Below are 12,957 nucleotides of genomic sequence, written 5' to 3'. Positions count from 1 at the left end.
TGTCTCTGTGTCTTGTTTTATGTTACCTTTTTTCCTTAAATTTCACAGCACCCATTCTTCAGCCCCATCCTGCTGAGCTCATCTCAGCAATAGGGCAATCAGCCTATATAGTGAGATAGTTGGGCATAGTCAGGAAGAGAAATAAATAAAGGTTGCCAAAGCCATTGTCATCCAAGGGCGACTGTGGCCATACACAAGGGACATGCACTTAATGTCCTCTGAGGAGCATTTTTAGAGGCTTCCTCTGTGGGGTAGGGAAAGAAATGAAGGTAACAGCCATCATGAAAATAATCCAGCCAGTCGCTAAGACAAATAATAATAACAAACACCTGAGATGGGGGGAAGGGACAGAGTACTTAGAGTTGCTACCATACATTACATAAAATGTGAAGTTTCCAAAAAAAAGTATGAGACATGCAAAGAAACAGGAAAGTATGACCCATGCACTGAAGAAAAAGCAGGCAACAGAAACTGCCTGTATGAATGATGTCAGTCAGTTTCACCAGAGAAGCATAAACAAGTTATATATAGGGATTTTAAAGATTTAACTCTGAGTTCCCATTGTGGCTCAGTGAGTTATGAAATAGACTAGTATCCATGAGGATGGAGGTTCAAACCCTGGCCTTGCTCAGACAGTTAAGGATCTGGTGTTGCTGTGAGCTACAATGTAGGTCACAGATGTGGCTCTGATCCCATGTTGCTGTGGCTATGGCTGTGGCTGTGGCTGGCAGCTGCACACAATTCAACCCCTGTTCAGGGAACTTCCATATGCTATAGGTGAGACCCTAAAATGCAAAGGAAAGAAGGAAGGATGGAAGGAAAGAGAAAGGAAGGAAGGAAGGAAGGGAGGGAGGGAGGGAGAGAGAGAGAGAGAAAGGAAGGAAGGAAGGAAGGAAGGAAGGGAAGAAAGAAAGAAAGAAAGAAAGAAAGTAAGAAAGAAAGAAAGAAAGAAAGAAAGAAAGAAAGAAAGAAAGAAAGAAAGAAAGAAAGAAAGAAAGAAAGAAAAGAATTGACTGATGTGATTGTAGAGGTTTGGAAGTTACCAGGCTAGGGGTTGAATCAGAGCTACAGCTTCTGGCCAATGATGCAGCCACAGCAACACCAGATCTAAGGCTCATATGCGACCTATGCCACAGCTTGCAGCAATGCCAGATACTTAACCCACTGAGCAAGTCCAGACATGGACACTGTATCCTCATGGACACTATGATGTTGGGATCTTAAGCCACTGAGCCATGATGGGAACTCCTCTGTGGCCCTTCCACCAGCTGGAGGCCCAGGGTACAGTTGCAGTTCAAGTCCAAGGTCTTTCTGGCAGAATTCCCTCATATTCTAGGAGGGTTTTCTTTGTTTGTTTGTTTATTAAGGTCTTCAAATGATTGCATGAGACTGTATGCATTGTGGTAAGTAATCCACTTTACTCAGTCTGAAAGAGAGCAGGACAATCTGGGTCCCTCCAAGGTACAAAATCCTTTCCACGTCTCCCATTTATTGTTTGTAGGGAAAAGGCTTCAGCCTCCTAGACGTTCCCTGAGTTCTAAGAGGCAGATTCAAATAGTTACTAATTAGGGAGGGGAGGGAATGCAGAAATAAAGGAGGAGCAGTCAAGAAACAACAGTGCAGCAATAAAACAGGATCCTGGTTCCTCCTCAGGGAATGTACATATCAATATATCTTTGAATTCTTTGAGAACTAAGGCCCCCACCCAGGTGGAGGATGGTAACTTCAAGTTTAGCACAATATTCCCGGAACACCACTCTATTATCTCACCACTGACCAATCAGAAGAAAGTCACACACCCTGCAGCCCTCATCCCAAATTTAGCCTTAAAAATTCTTCCCTGAAAACCATCAGGGAATTTGGGCTTTTTGACCATGCTCCTTTTTTTGGCCCTGCAATAAACCTTTCTCTGTCCCAAACTGTTATGTTTCAGTTTGTTTGAGCTCACTGTGCATTAGGCACAGGAACTTTGACAAAGTATCTACTGCTGTAAGTGTTAATCTTACCTTAAAAAAAAAAAAAAAAAAACTTCATAAAAACACCTAGAATATTTGACCAAATACCTGGGCACCATGGTCTAGCCAAGTTGACACAAAAAATAACCATTATATTTCCATCCCTTGTCAACTTGGCATCCACACACATCTCCTTAAACCATACTAAATTTCCATAAAGACAATAACAAGGTAACACTTCCACTTGACATGATCCAACTATCTTACAATACAACAAAAATCACCCAGTGCCATTCTCCAGAAGAGGATCAAAGTCCTTGGGTCATGTTTACTCTTCTCCTTGATATTCCATAACTTCAATACTATGATGTAATAATAATATTTAAATACTATTACATAAATCCAATACATCTTATCTTATAAGAGGATAAGAAAGATAGGGAAGGAAACTATTGCTGAAACTCAACTTCTGTTCACCAGTGCCAAATAGAAATGATTTGGCATGAAGTACAAAAGAGTAGCTTCTATTGCTTTGCTAGAGGGGGCAAAGGAGGCTGCAGCAGGCTAATGCCCTCAAGACTGTACCCTCCCTTGAAAGAGAATAGGAAGGGGTTTTATAGTTTAGGAGTGGAAATAGGGCCACAGAGGAGTTCCCATCATGGCTCAGTGGCTTAAGATCCCAACATAGTGTCCATGAGGATACAGTGTCCATGTCTGGACTTGCTCAGTGGGTTAAGTATCTGGCATTGCTGCAAGCTGTGGCATATGAGCCTTAGATCTGGTGTTGCTGTGGCTGCATCATTGGCCAGAAGCTGTAGCTCTGATTCAACCCCTAGCCTGGTAACTTCCACATGCCATGGGTGCTCCCATAAAAAGGGAGAAAAAAAGGAAATAGGGCCACAAATAAGAATCGTGGTAGACACAACCTTGCATTCTTCAAAGTTGGTATCAAGTGCTCCTGGGATGAGCTCTGATGGTCCTTGAGTTATTACACCATGGTCTTCTTTCTGGAATGAAGAATGCTTTATCAAGTTGTTAGCACCTTCCACTGAGGAACTAGGACTCTGCCCCAAAGCTGCTCTATTGTTTCTTGACTCTTCCTCCATTGTCTCTTCATACCCTCCCTACCTCAATTAGCAACTGTTTGAAATTGCCTTTTGGAACTCAGGGAATATCATGGAGACTGAATAAGGCCTATTTCTTACAGACAAGAAAATGGTGGACGAAGAAATGCTTTTGTGCCCAGGAGCCCAATAGAGTCCTGCTCAGCTTCAAAACAAAGATATTTGCTTTATATAAACATGTGAATGTGTGTATTTATATTTATGCATTTATTTAAAAAAAGGAATAAATGCTGATAACAATTATAATCCCTGGTTCTGTAGTTATAGCTAATATTTATACTATCTTCTTCTACTACCCATTCAGTGTTCCCTTTTTCTTCAGTAGGCATTTCAGCCGGTTGTAATTCTTTACCTGGTGGAGTAACCCAAACTTTTATTCCTGAAGGGTCTGGGCCATAAGTAGTCCTGCCTAGTTTGAATCTGTTGCCTAAACTTGACCTCTGTTCACCAGTGCTGAATAGAAATGTGGAGACAGAGTTTTGAGTGCAGGAAAAAAAAAATAGTTTTATTGCTCTGCCAGGAAAGGAGGCCACAGCAGACTAATGCCCTATAGTCTCTTCTCTCCTTTGGGAGAGATTAGGAAGTGGTTTTAGAGTTTGTGAGTAGAAAATAGGGCCACAGAAAAGGATGAGAGTAGGTACAAGCTTTTATTCTTCTTCAGTGTTGGTGGTAAGTGGAACCAGGATTGGTTCTTGTGGTCCTCCTCTCTTGCTTTCATCTGTTAGAAGTTTTAGTTCTACAGAAGAACTCTAAGATATTATTATGTGTATTCCTTTAAGAGTAGTCAGGGGAGCTCCCTTTGTGGCTCAGCAGATTGATTACTTGACTAACATCCATGAGGATGTGGGTTTGATCCCTGGCCTCCCTCAGTGGGTTAAGGATCCAGCATTGCTGTGTAAGTCATAGATGCAGCTTGGAACCTACATTGCTGTGGCTTTGGCATGGGCCAGCAGCTGCAGCTCCAATTCAACCCCTAGCCAGGAAACTTCCATGTGCCTTGGGTGTGGCCCCAAAAAGAAAATAAAAAAATAAAAAGTAACCAGGACCATGCCCAAAGGCTGCACTATTGTCTCTTGACTGCTTCTCCCGGTCTCTGCATCCTCTCCCTTCCCTGATTAGCAATTTTTTGAACCTGCCCTTTGGAACTCAGGGAGGGTCATGGAAGCTGAAGCTTATTCCCTAAAAGCAATAAATGCAGACACAGAAAAGCTTGTGTCCGGGAGCCCCACAGGTCCCTGGTCAGTTTCACATCTTCCACTAATCTTAAACACAGAACATTCAATACTGAGAAATGCCCCTAAAGGATTCCAGACACACTGGTTCCTATGGGCTGAATGTGTTCCCCCAAAATGCATAGGTTAAACCCTAATTTTACCCCAAAATTATGTTTGCCTCAAGGTGGATATGGTGCCAAAAGACATAAGCAAGCTAAACCTTAGGAGAAGGAAGAATTTATTATTACTTGCAGAATAAAGAGAACACTGTGAACCTTTCCCAAAGCAGTATCTCTCCAAACAGCAAAACTGGGGAAATTTTAAACTAAGGGTAAATGCATATTCATGAAGGGGACTGAGCAGAGGAGAATTTAGCATAGAATTGGAGGAAAGGTAAACAGAGTCCAATTCTTAGTTGATTGAAGTCAAGAGGGTCAACCCTATCATTTCATCCTCCCCCTAGGCAGGGGCCTTATTTCCTGCAGAACTCAAAGATACATCATTATGAATATCCCTTGAGGAGGAACTCAGACTCTGCTTCATCATTAAGCAGTCTACATTACTGTCTGACTGCCTTTTCTCTGTACTTGCATTCCTTTATTTCCTAAGGTCATTAATAACTGAGACCTGTTCAAGGGCAAGCATTGCATCCAGGCTTAGATCATTATTATGAAATAGCTTAGGCCAAAAGTGGATTCTCATGTCAAGAAGTCATTCCTAGTTCTCTTTCTCTGGGGACCCCCAACCTATCTGATGACACTAATACTCAATGTGATAATATTTGGAAGTAGAGCTTTGGGAGGTAATGGATTTGATTAGGTCATGAGAGTGGAGTTAAAACTGCATGACTTAGATTGGGACTTGAATCCACCACCTTTTAATTAAAATTACACACCAGGTTTCAGGATTTACTGAAGTTTCAGGTTCTTTTTGTCTCAGTGAAGAAGGAGTTCAGCAAAAGGCCAAGTGATGTTTGTGCTGAATAGAAATATGGAGGCAGAGTTTTAGACAGAGGAAAAAGAAATAGCTTTATTGCTTTGCCAGGGAAAGGAGGCCACAGCAAGCTAGTACCCTAAAGAATGTGTCTTCCCTTGCGAGATATTAGAAGGTGGTTTTATAGATTTGGGTGTAGAAAATAAGGCCACCGATAAGGATCAGGGTAGATTCAAGTTTGTATTTTTCTTCAAAGCCGGTGTTTAGTGGCCCCAGGACTGGTTCTGATGGTCTTTGAGATTATTGCACCCATTACCTCTTTTCTGGAATGAAGAATTTCAAGTAGTTATCATCTTTTATTTGTTGGAGGTTTTAGTTCTGCAGAAGAACTCAAAGATATTGTTATGTATATCCCTTACAGAGAAGCCAGAACATTTCCCCAAGTAGCACTATTGTTTCTTGACTTCTCCTCCCTTGTCTCTAAATCCCCTCCCTTCCCTGATTAGCAACTGTTTGAACCTCATATTTGGAACTCAGGGAAAGTCATGGAGGCTGAATGAGGCCTATTCTTACAAACAAGAAATGGGTAACACAGAAAGACTTCCATGCCCAGGACACCACAGGGCCCTGCAGTGATATGTAAGAAATACATTTATTGAGCTAGATAGAGTGTGGGCCATCTCAGAAGGAAAAGCAGCCTGGATGATACACATTCCATGGACAGAATGTGGCCTATCTCAAAAGGTTATAGAGTGGCCCACAAATATGTGATAGTTTTTATAGTCTGGGTAATTTCATAGGCTAACAAGTGGGAGGATTATTCCAACCATTTTAGAAAAGGGGCAGGGACTTCCAGAAATTGGGTCACTGTCCACTTTTAGCTTTCATGGTTGGCCTAAGAACTGCCATGGCACCTGTGGTAATGTCATTCAGCACACTAATGTATTACAAGGAGTGTATAATGAGGCTCAAGGTCCACTGGGAGTTGAATCATCTGCCATCTTGGACCTAGTTAGTTCTAATCACCTATGTCATATCTTTAACAGCTGTGTCATTCTTTAAAGTTTGGGCCCTGCCCACTTTCCCTCCTGTTTCAGAGAAGTGACATAAGTTTTTGCTATCTGCATGCATGCATCAAGGAAGGCCAAGTGAGGACATAATTGGGAAGAGAGTCCTCACCAAGACCACAAACATACAGATCTCAGACATACAGACTTCCAAAATTTTTTGTTGTTTAATTCATCCAGTCTATGGTATTCTGGTATAGCAGCCTGAACTAAGATACTATTTCTTACCTCATTGGGGAATAATAGTTCAATTTCCCCTTGGTAGTCAGGGTCATACATCTGAGTCAACACTGTAACTCCCTTTTCTACCTATTGAAACAGAGGCATGAGGAATGCAAAGAGGTCTTGTGGCAATTTTAACTTCCAGTTCAGTGGAATCATTTACCTCCTGCTCAAATTATTCCTCTCTCTGGAACCTTCCAGAGATATCTAGGCCAGCAGAGCATAAGGTCTTAAAGACAAGAAGCAAATTTTTGCTAATGAGTCATTAGGGGTAATAGTAAGTGTGCCACTCTAATTTCACACTTGTTTTCCTAGACCTGTGAATCCTGGCTCTGGGATTATAGAGTGAACACTGAAGGATTTACAATCTTCTGGAGAACCTTGCTACAGCCCTACAAGGTATTTTCACGTAGCTGGCACTGTCACTGTCTTTAAAAATTCATTCCACTATTTTATCAAATAGGCTGATTCAAGAGAATGGGGACTATGGTAAGACCAGTAAATGTCATGTCCATGGGCCCATTGCTGCACTTCTTTTGCTGTGAAGTGTGTTCTTTGAGAAGATGTAATTCAAATGTAGAATACCATAGTGGTAGATAAAGCATTCTACAAGCCTTTGGATGGTAGTTGTGGAAAAGCATTGCATTAGGGAAGACAAATCTCTTTCTAGAGTAAGTGCCTATTCCATTAAGAACAAAACGTTGCCCCTTCTATGATGGAAGTGGCTCAATCTACAAAATAACTGGCTAATCACCCTAAGTAATGATGCTTTATTAAGGACTCTGTTAGTCCCTGCTGCTGACAGATTGTGCACTCAGCAATCACTCCAATCACGTCAACCTCAGTGAAGGGAAGTCCATGTTGCTGAGCCCATTGGGCAATGACAGGAGTGCCTGGGGAAAGAGGTTGACTGATATCCACATAACTGGCAATGTCATTGATTACTAAAATCCTTCTCTGCTGAGATCACTCTATGGTGAACATTCACTTGGGGCATAAATATCCATATTTTTCACCAATTCAGGGATGTCTATCTAAATACCTCTTCCCCAGACTTCCCTGTCACCAATTTTCCAATCATGTTCCTTCCAAGTCCCTAACCATACAGCCAAATCTTTGGCCACAGCCCATAATCAGTATATAATCACATAACTGGCAACTTTTCCTTCTAAGCGAATGGAACAACCAGGTGCACTGCCCAAATGACTGCCTAATAGAAGGATTTATCTTCACAATGCCCTTTAGGCATGTCTCAGAGATATAATGCTGTAGCTGTTTAGTTCTTCCTGGTACCTGAATTTTGTGCAGAACCATCTGTAAACCAGGCTGAAGTCTTCTATTTCTCTATCAAGTGATGATTGAGTACTACCCATGAGGCCATAAGTGCAGGCTAGGAGAGAGAAGGCAATGGGCATTCGGGTCACTTCTTCATGTAACTTTCTTATGCCTTCAGGGCCTTCCCAGGACTAATATATATATACCACTTCCATGTCATGATAGAGTGCTGCTCTACACACCCAAATTTACAGTGTAGCGGGTCAGAAAACATCTAATACATGATGGGCAGCTCAGCTTGCATGGCAACATGGTTTTCCACGGTTAAGCATTCAGTCTACTAAGGCCCAATAGAAAGCCAAAAGCTGCTTCTGAAAAGGACAATAGTTATCCACAGAGGATGGCAAGGCTTTGCTCCAAAATCTTAAAGGTTTATGTTCTGATTCACATATAGCAGCCTGAATCCAAAATGTATCTCTATCTGCCAGTGACACCAGTACCATTGGATCTGTGGGATCACATGACCTAGGAAGAGAGCAGATTACACAGCAAGCTGTATCTGTTGAAGAACCTTCTTTTGTTCTGGGATCCATTCAAAACTAGTAGCTTTGGGTCACTTGGTAAATGGACCAGAGTAACACACCCAATTAAGGAATATATTGCCTCTAAAATATAAAAAGGTTCACTAGAGGTTGTGCCTCTTTCATGGTAATGTAATAGTCCAGATACAACTTATCCTTCACATAGAAGAGATATCTCTACCTGCTCTACACCATGGGACTTCTAGAAATTTCACTGAGGTGCAAGGCCCCTAAATTGTTTGATTTACTTCTCATTCCCTGACACACAAATGTATTACTAATAAGCCTAGATTAGTTGCTGCTTATGCTCATTTGTTCCAATAATAACAATGTCATCAATGTAATAGAGAAGTGTGATATCTTGTGAAAGAAAGGCTTTCAAACTAAATAATGACATAGAGATGGAGAGTCTATATAACTCTGAGGTAGAACAGTCAAAATATATAGCTTACCTTGCCTGCTGAAAGCAAACTCCTTCTGGTGGCCTTTACTAATGGAGATGGAGAAAAAATTATTTGCCAAATCAATAGCTGTATACCAGGTACCAAGGGACGTGTTAATTTGCTTAAGCAATAAAACCACATCTGGTACAGCATAGTGGCCAACCAGTTAAGCTTACAATAATCCACTGTCATTCTCCAAGATACATCTATCTTCTGCACAGAATAAATAGGCAAGTTGAATGGAGATATTGAGAAATCACCATCCCCACAATTTTCAAATCTTTGATGGTGGCACCACTCTGCAATCCATCCAGGTGTGTATTATTGCTTTTGGTTTATTATTTTTCTAGGTAGGGACAGTTCTACTTCATTCCACCATAATAGCTCTTGCTTCAGAGTTGGGATAAACAATGTGAGGATTCTGCCAGCTGCTGAGGATGTCTATCCCAATTATGTGTTTAAGAACTAGGAAAATAACCACAGAATAGGGACAGAGACCCATTGAGCCCATTGTGAGCTGGATCTGAGCTAAAGCTCCATTCATCCCTGGACCTCCATAAATCCCTACTCTGATTGGTGGACCACAATGATGTTTTTGATATCCTAGAGTCAGTATGAGTTCATAGGTAGTATCTTGTAATCCCCAAAAGGTCTGATCATTACCTTTTTCTGAATATACAGTCACTCTGGTAAAAGGCTGTATGCCCTTTGGGGAAAAGCTGGGAGAAATATTAACAGTATGAGTTTTTAGCAATGTTATCAGGGACCTACCTTCAAGGGATTCTGAACATATAAACTGAATCAAGTCTGGGGATTGATTGAAATGTTGTGACTCTATGACTCAAGTCAAATTATTGTTTACTTGACTTAGAAATCTACTTAGACAGATGAAGTCAAATCTATCTATTTCACTCCTTGGAATATCATGATCAACTAGCTAATACCACAGGTCTCTGAAAGTCAGGCTATTCTGATTTCTTCTTTGACTGTTATTCATTATGGTAGTGACATCCACCTTGCCTTTAGTGACTGAGTACTGCCACATGGACCCTGCCATCTCTTAATCCAGTTATTCTCATTATATTTAGCTTTTTTTCAATTCACTGGCAGTAGTTCCAAGTTCCAATCTACAGAAAGGAGTGGAAACAGGGCTCTTCAAGGATGCTTAGACCCTTCTTACAAAATTGCTTCTCAAAATCATGAAAGATCTGTTCTCTGGACACTTGCAGGGTCACTGATAGCTCTTAGATGACAATTCCACTTTAACATTCCAAGCACCCTAAGCCTTGATTACCCTCTCTGCAGTACACCAAAGCAGGTCTAATGTTTCAAGTTCATTCACTGTGGGTCACTTCTCATGGCCCACAGTGTTTCAGTCAACCAACCAAACTTTTACAGCCCATTCTAACTCCTTAAACTGCAACACAAACTCAGAATACCTGATTAGTGGGCCCATATCAATATATTTTGGCATGATCCAACTTTATGGTTCTTCCACCATTATCCCATCCTCTATATCCATTCCTACATATATTTCCCAGATTTCTGTGTCTATAAAATGGAAAAATCAAGTAGCTGTTTTAGATTGTGGCACACTTCCTCATGGATTGTACTTCATACCTCACCTGTAGGGGCCTTCTGGAACTCCAGTCTAGTTATAGGTCTAGAAACAAAGAGCAGTGTGGGGGGCGTGTAGGTCCATCAGTAATGTTTTACAAGGCAGTTCCTTCAGGGGAGGTCATTACAATCTCATCAGTCAACGCAGGATGAATCTCAGATAGGAGGCTGCTTCCACTGATGAAGAAGATTCAGCAAATTTAGGGGATCACAATTTAAAAATGTGCAAAGGACTTGTATAGACATTTTTCTAAAGGAGATAAATGAAAGATCAAAAAGATGCTCAACATAACTAGTCATTCAGGAAATTCAAATTAAAACCATAGTGAAATATCACTACAAATCTGCTAGAAAGGCCATCATCAAAAAGTAAAGTGATAACAAATGTTGGCATGGATGTGAAGAAAAGGGGACCCTCATGAACTCTTGGTGGTATTATAAATTGGTAGGGCCACTATGGAAAACAGTGTGAAGGGACCTCAAAAAAAAAAATAGAACTATAATATAATCCAACAATAGTAATGACATTGAAACAATCTAAATATTAATAATGGATGGATAAAGTTGCCGTGTGTGTGTGTGTTATGTGTTTATACATATAGCACACACAATGGAATATTAATTAGCCATAAAAAATGAGGTAATTCTACCATTTGTGACAACATGGGTGGACCTTGAAGACACCATGATTACCCTGACAGAGAAAGACAAATTCTGTATGATCTCACTAATATGTAGACTTTAAAAAAAAAAAAAAAAAAAAACTCATAGGAAAAGAGACCAGACTTGATTACTATACCAAAAGCAACAGGTAGGAGCAGAGGGAACTGGAAGAAGATGGTCAAAACATACAAACTTCTAGTCATAAAATAAATACTAAAGATGTGATATACAGCATGAATTCCTATAGCTAATACTGCTGTATGAGATATAGGAAAATTGTGAAAAGAGTAAACCCTAAGATGTATCACAAGGAGAAAAATGTTTTTCCTTTATTCTCTTCTTTTTTTGCCTTTTTATTGTGTCTATATGAGAAGATAAACATACTGTGGTAATCATTTCACAATATATATAAATCAAATTATCATGCTATATGCCTTAAACTTATACCCTGATTATATCAATTATTTCTCAATAAAAAGGGGGAAGAAAGAATTTAGGGGTTCAATGCTCTCAGTTTTATCAGAATCTTACCATCTTCTAGGATTCCATTTCTTCCAAATAAATGCTCTCACTTTAATAGTAGACGCCATGCAGGTTTGGAAATTCAAATTGCATTGTAGTTCAGTCACTCATATGGTGATATTCCAGGTTTAGTTTTCAGCAATCTCAACTCTGTGGATGCTGGGGAAAAGGGGGACCTCTTTAAGTACAGACATAGAAGTTTTCAGGTCATTTATGAAGTAATTGAGCTGGGAGTTCAAGTCCCTGAACTCTTTTTTTTTCCTCCACTTTTTCCAGCACTTGAAGAGCAGAGAACCAAATTTATTATACTTACTGGTTTGACAAAAATATTCAAAGGTAACATATACATAGTCACCCAGAACATTTCCTCTTATAAATTATTGATTAGGTGCATCTAATTGTGATATTTTGCATATCTTTATGCCACATCATACCATGGACTAACAGTACACTTTTTACTGAAAATATAGTCATTAGTATATTTAAATTTAATCAGAATAGAGAATCAATTCCAGAAACCCCAGAATCAATTCAGAAAACTCATTCATAAGATTCAGTTCCTCTAGAGCCACTCTTGGAATCAAAATCTATGCTAGTGTTCTCCAGAGAAACAGAACCAGAGATAAGTAGATAGATGATAGATAGATAGTAGATATAAATATATGGTATATAGATATAGATCTATAACTATATATTATATATATGTATATATAACTATATATTATAATTAATCACCCAAAAAGGCAAATTTACTTTTAAACCTTTGTTTGGTGAACCTGATATTTTAGATGCCATTGGACATTTTAGTTCTATGTTTTTGTACCTCTTTTGTTTATTTATTTATTTACTTATTTATTTTTTATTTTTTAGGGCCACACCTGGCTGGGGCCATATGGAATTTCCCAGGCTAGGGGTCAAATCAGAGCTACAGCTGCTGGCCTATGCCACAGCCACAACAACACAGGATCCGGGCCACATCTGTGACCTACACCACAGCTCACAGCAACACTGCATACCCAATCCACTGAGTGAGGCCAGGGATTGAACCTGCATCCTCATGGATACTAATTGGATTCATTTCTTCTGTGCCACAACAGGAAGTCTTTCTTTCATTTTTGAATAAAGGAAGTTGGAAGAAAAAAAATAAAAAATATATATAGCTTTATCTATGGAATGAGGGAGAGAGAGATGATTGTGGAGGTTTTGCAAGTCCAAAATTGCAGACCAAACTATCAGGATTGAGGCTCAGAAATGAATTATAGTTCAATTCCAAAGGGCAGTCAGCTGGCAGAGTTCCCTCTTCTTATATGGTGGTCAATTTTTTTCTATTAAGATTTGCAA

The 12,957-nt window shown here is 39.9% G+C and overlaps 1 protein-coding gene across 1 annotated transcript in view; it reads right to left on the bottom strand.

The window, feature by feature from the left end:
• LYPD8 (LY6/PLAUR domain containing 8) overlaps nt 1–12,957 on the bottom strand; it is a 120,508-nt gene that overhangs the window by 69,181 nt on the left and 38,370 nt on the right. The window contains exons 2-4 of the mRNA XM_085012173.1: nt 11,626–11,775; nt 10,440–10,608; nt 2,882–2,962 (exon numbers count right to left, since the gene is read on the bottom strand). The gene's annotated coding sequence lies outside the window, so the exon portion shown is untranslated. The remainder of the gene's footprint in view (nt 1–2,881; nt 2,963–10,439; nt 10,609–11,625; nt 11,776–12,957) is intronic.

Source organism: Sus scrofa, chromosome 2, assembly GCF_054392235.1.
Source record: "Sus scrofa isolate SSC_HxYL_T2T_F1_AM1 chromosome 2, Sscrofa_HxYL_maternal_Yorkshire_Landrace_v2.0, whole genome shotgun sequence".
Lineage (NCBI taxonomy): Eukaryota > Metazoa > Chordata > Mammalia > Artiodactyla > Suidae > Sus > Sus scrofa.
Note: the sequence above shows the minus strand (reverse complement) of the source record. Positions and strands in the feature narration are given on the sequence as shown.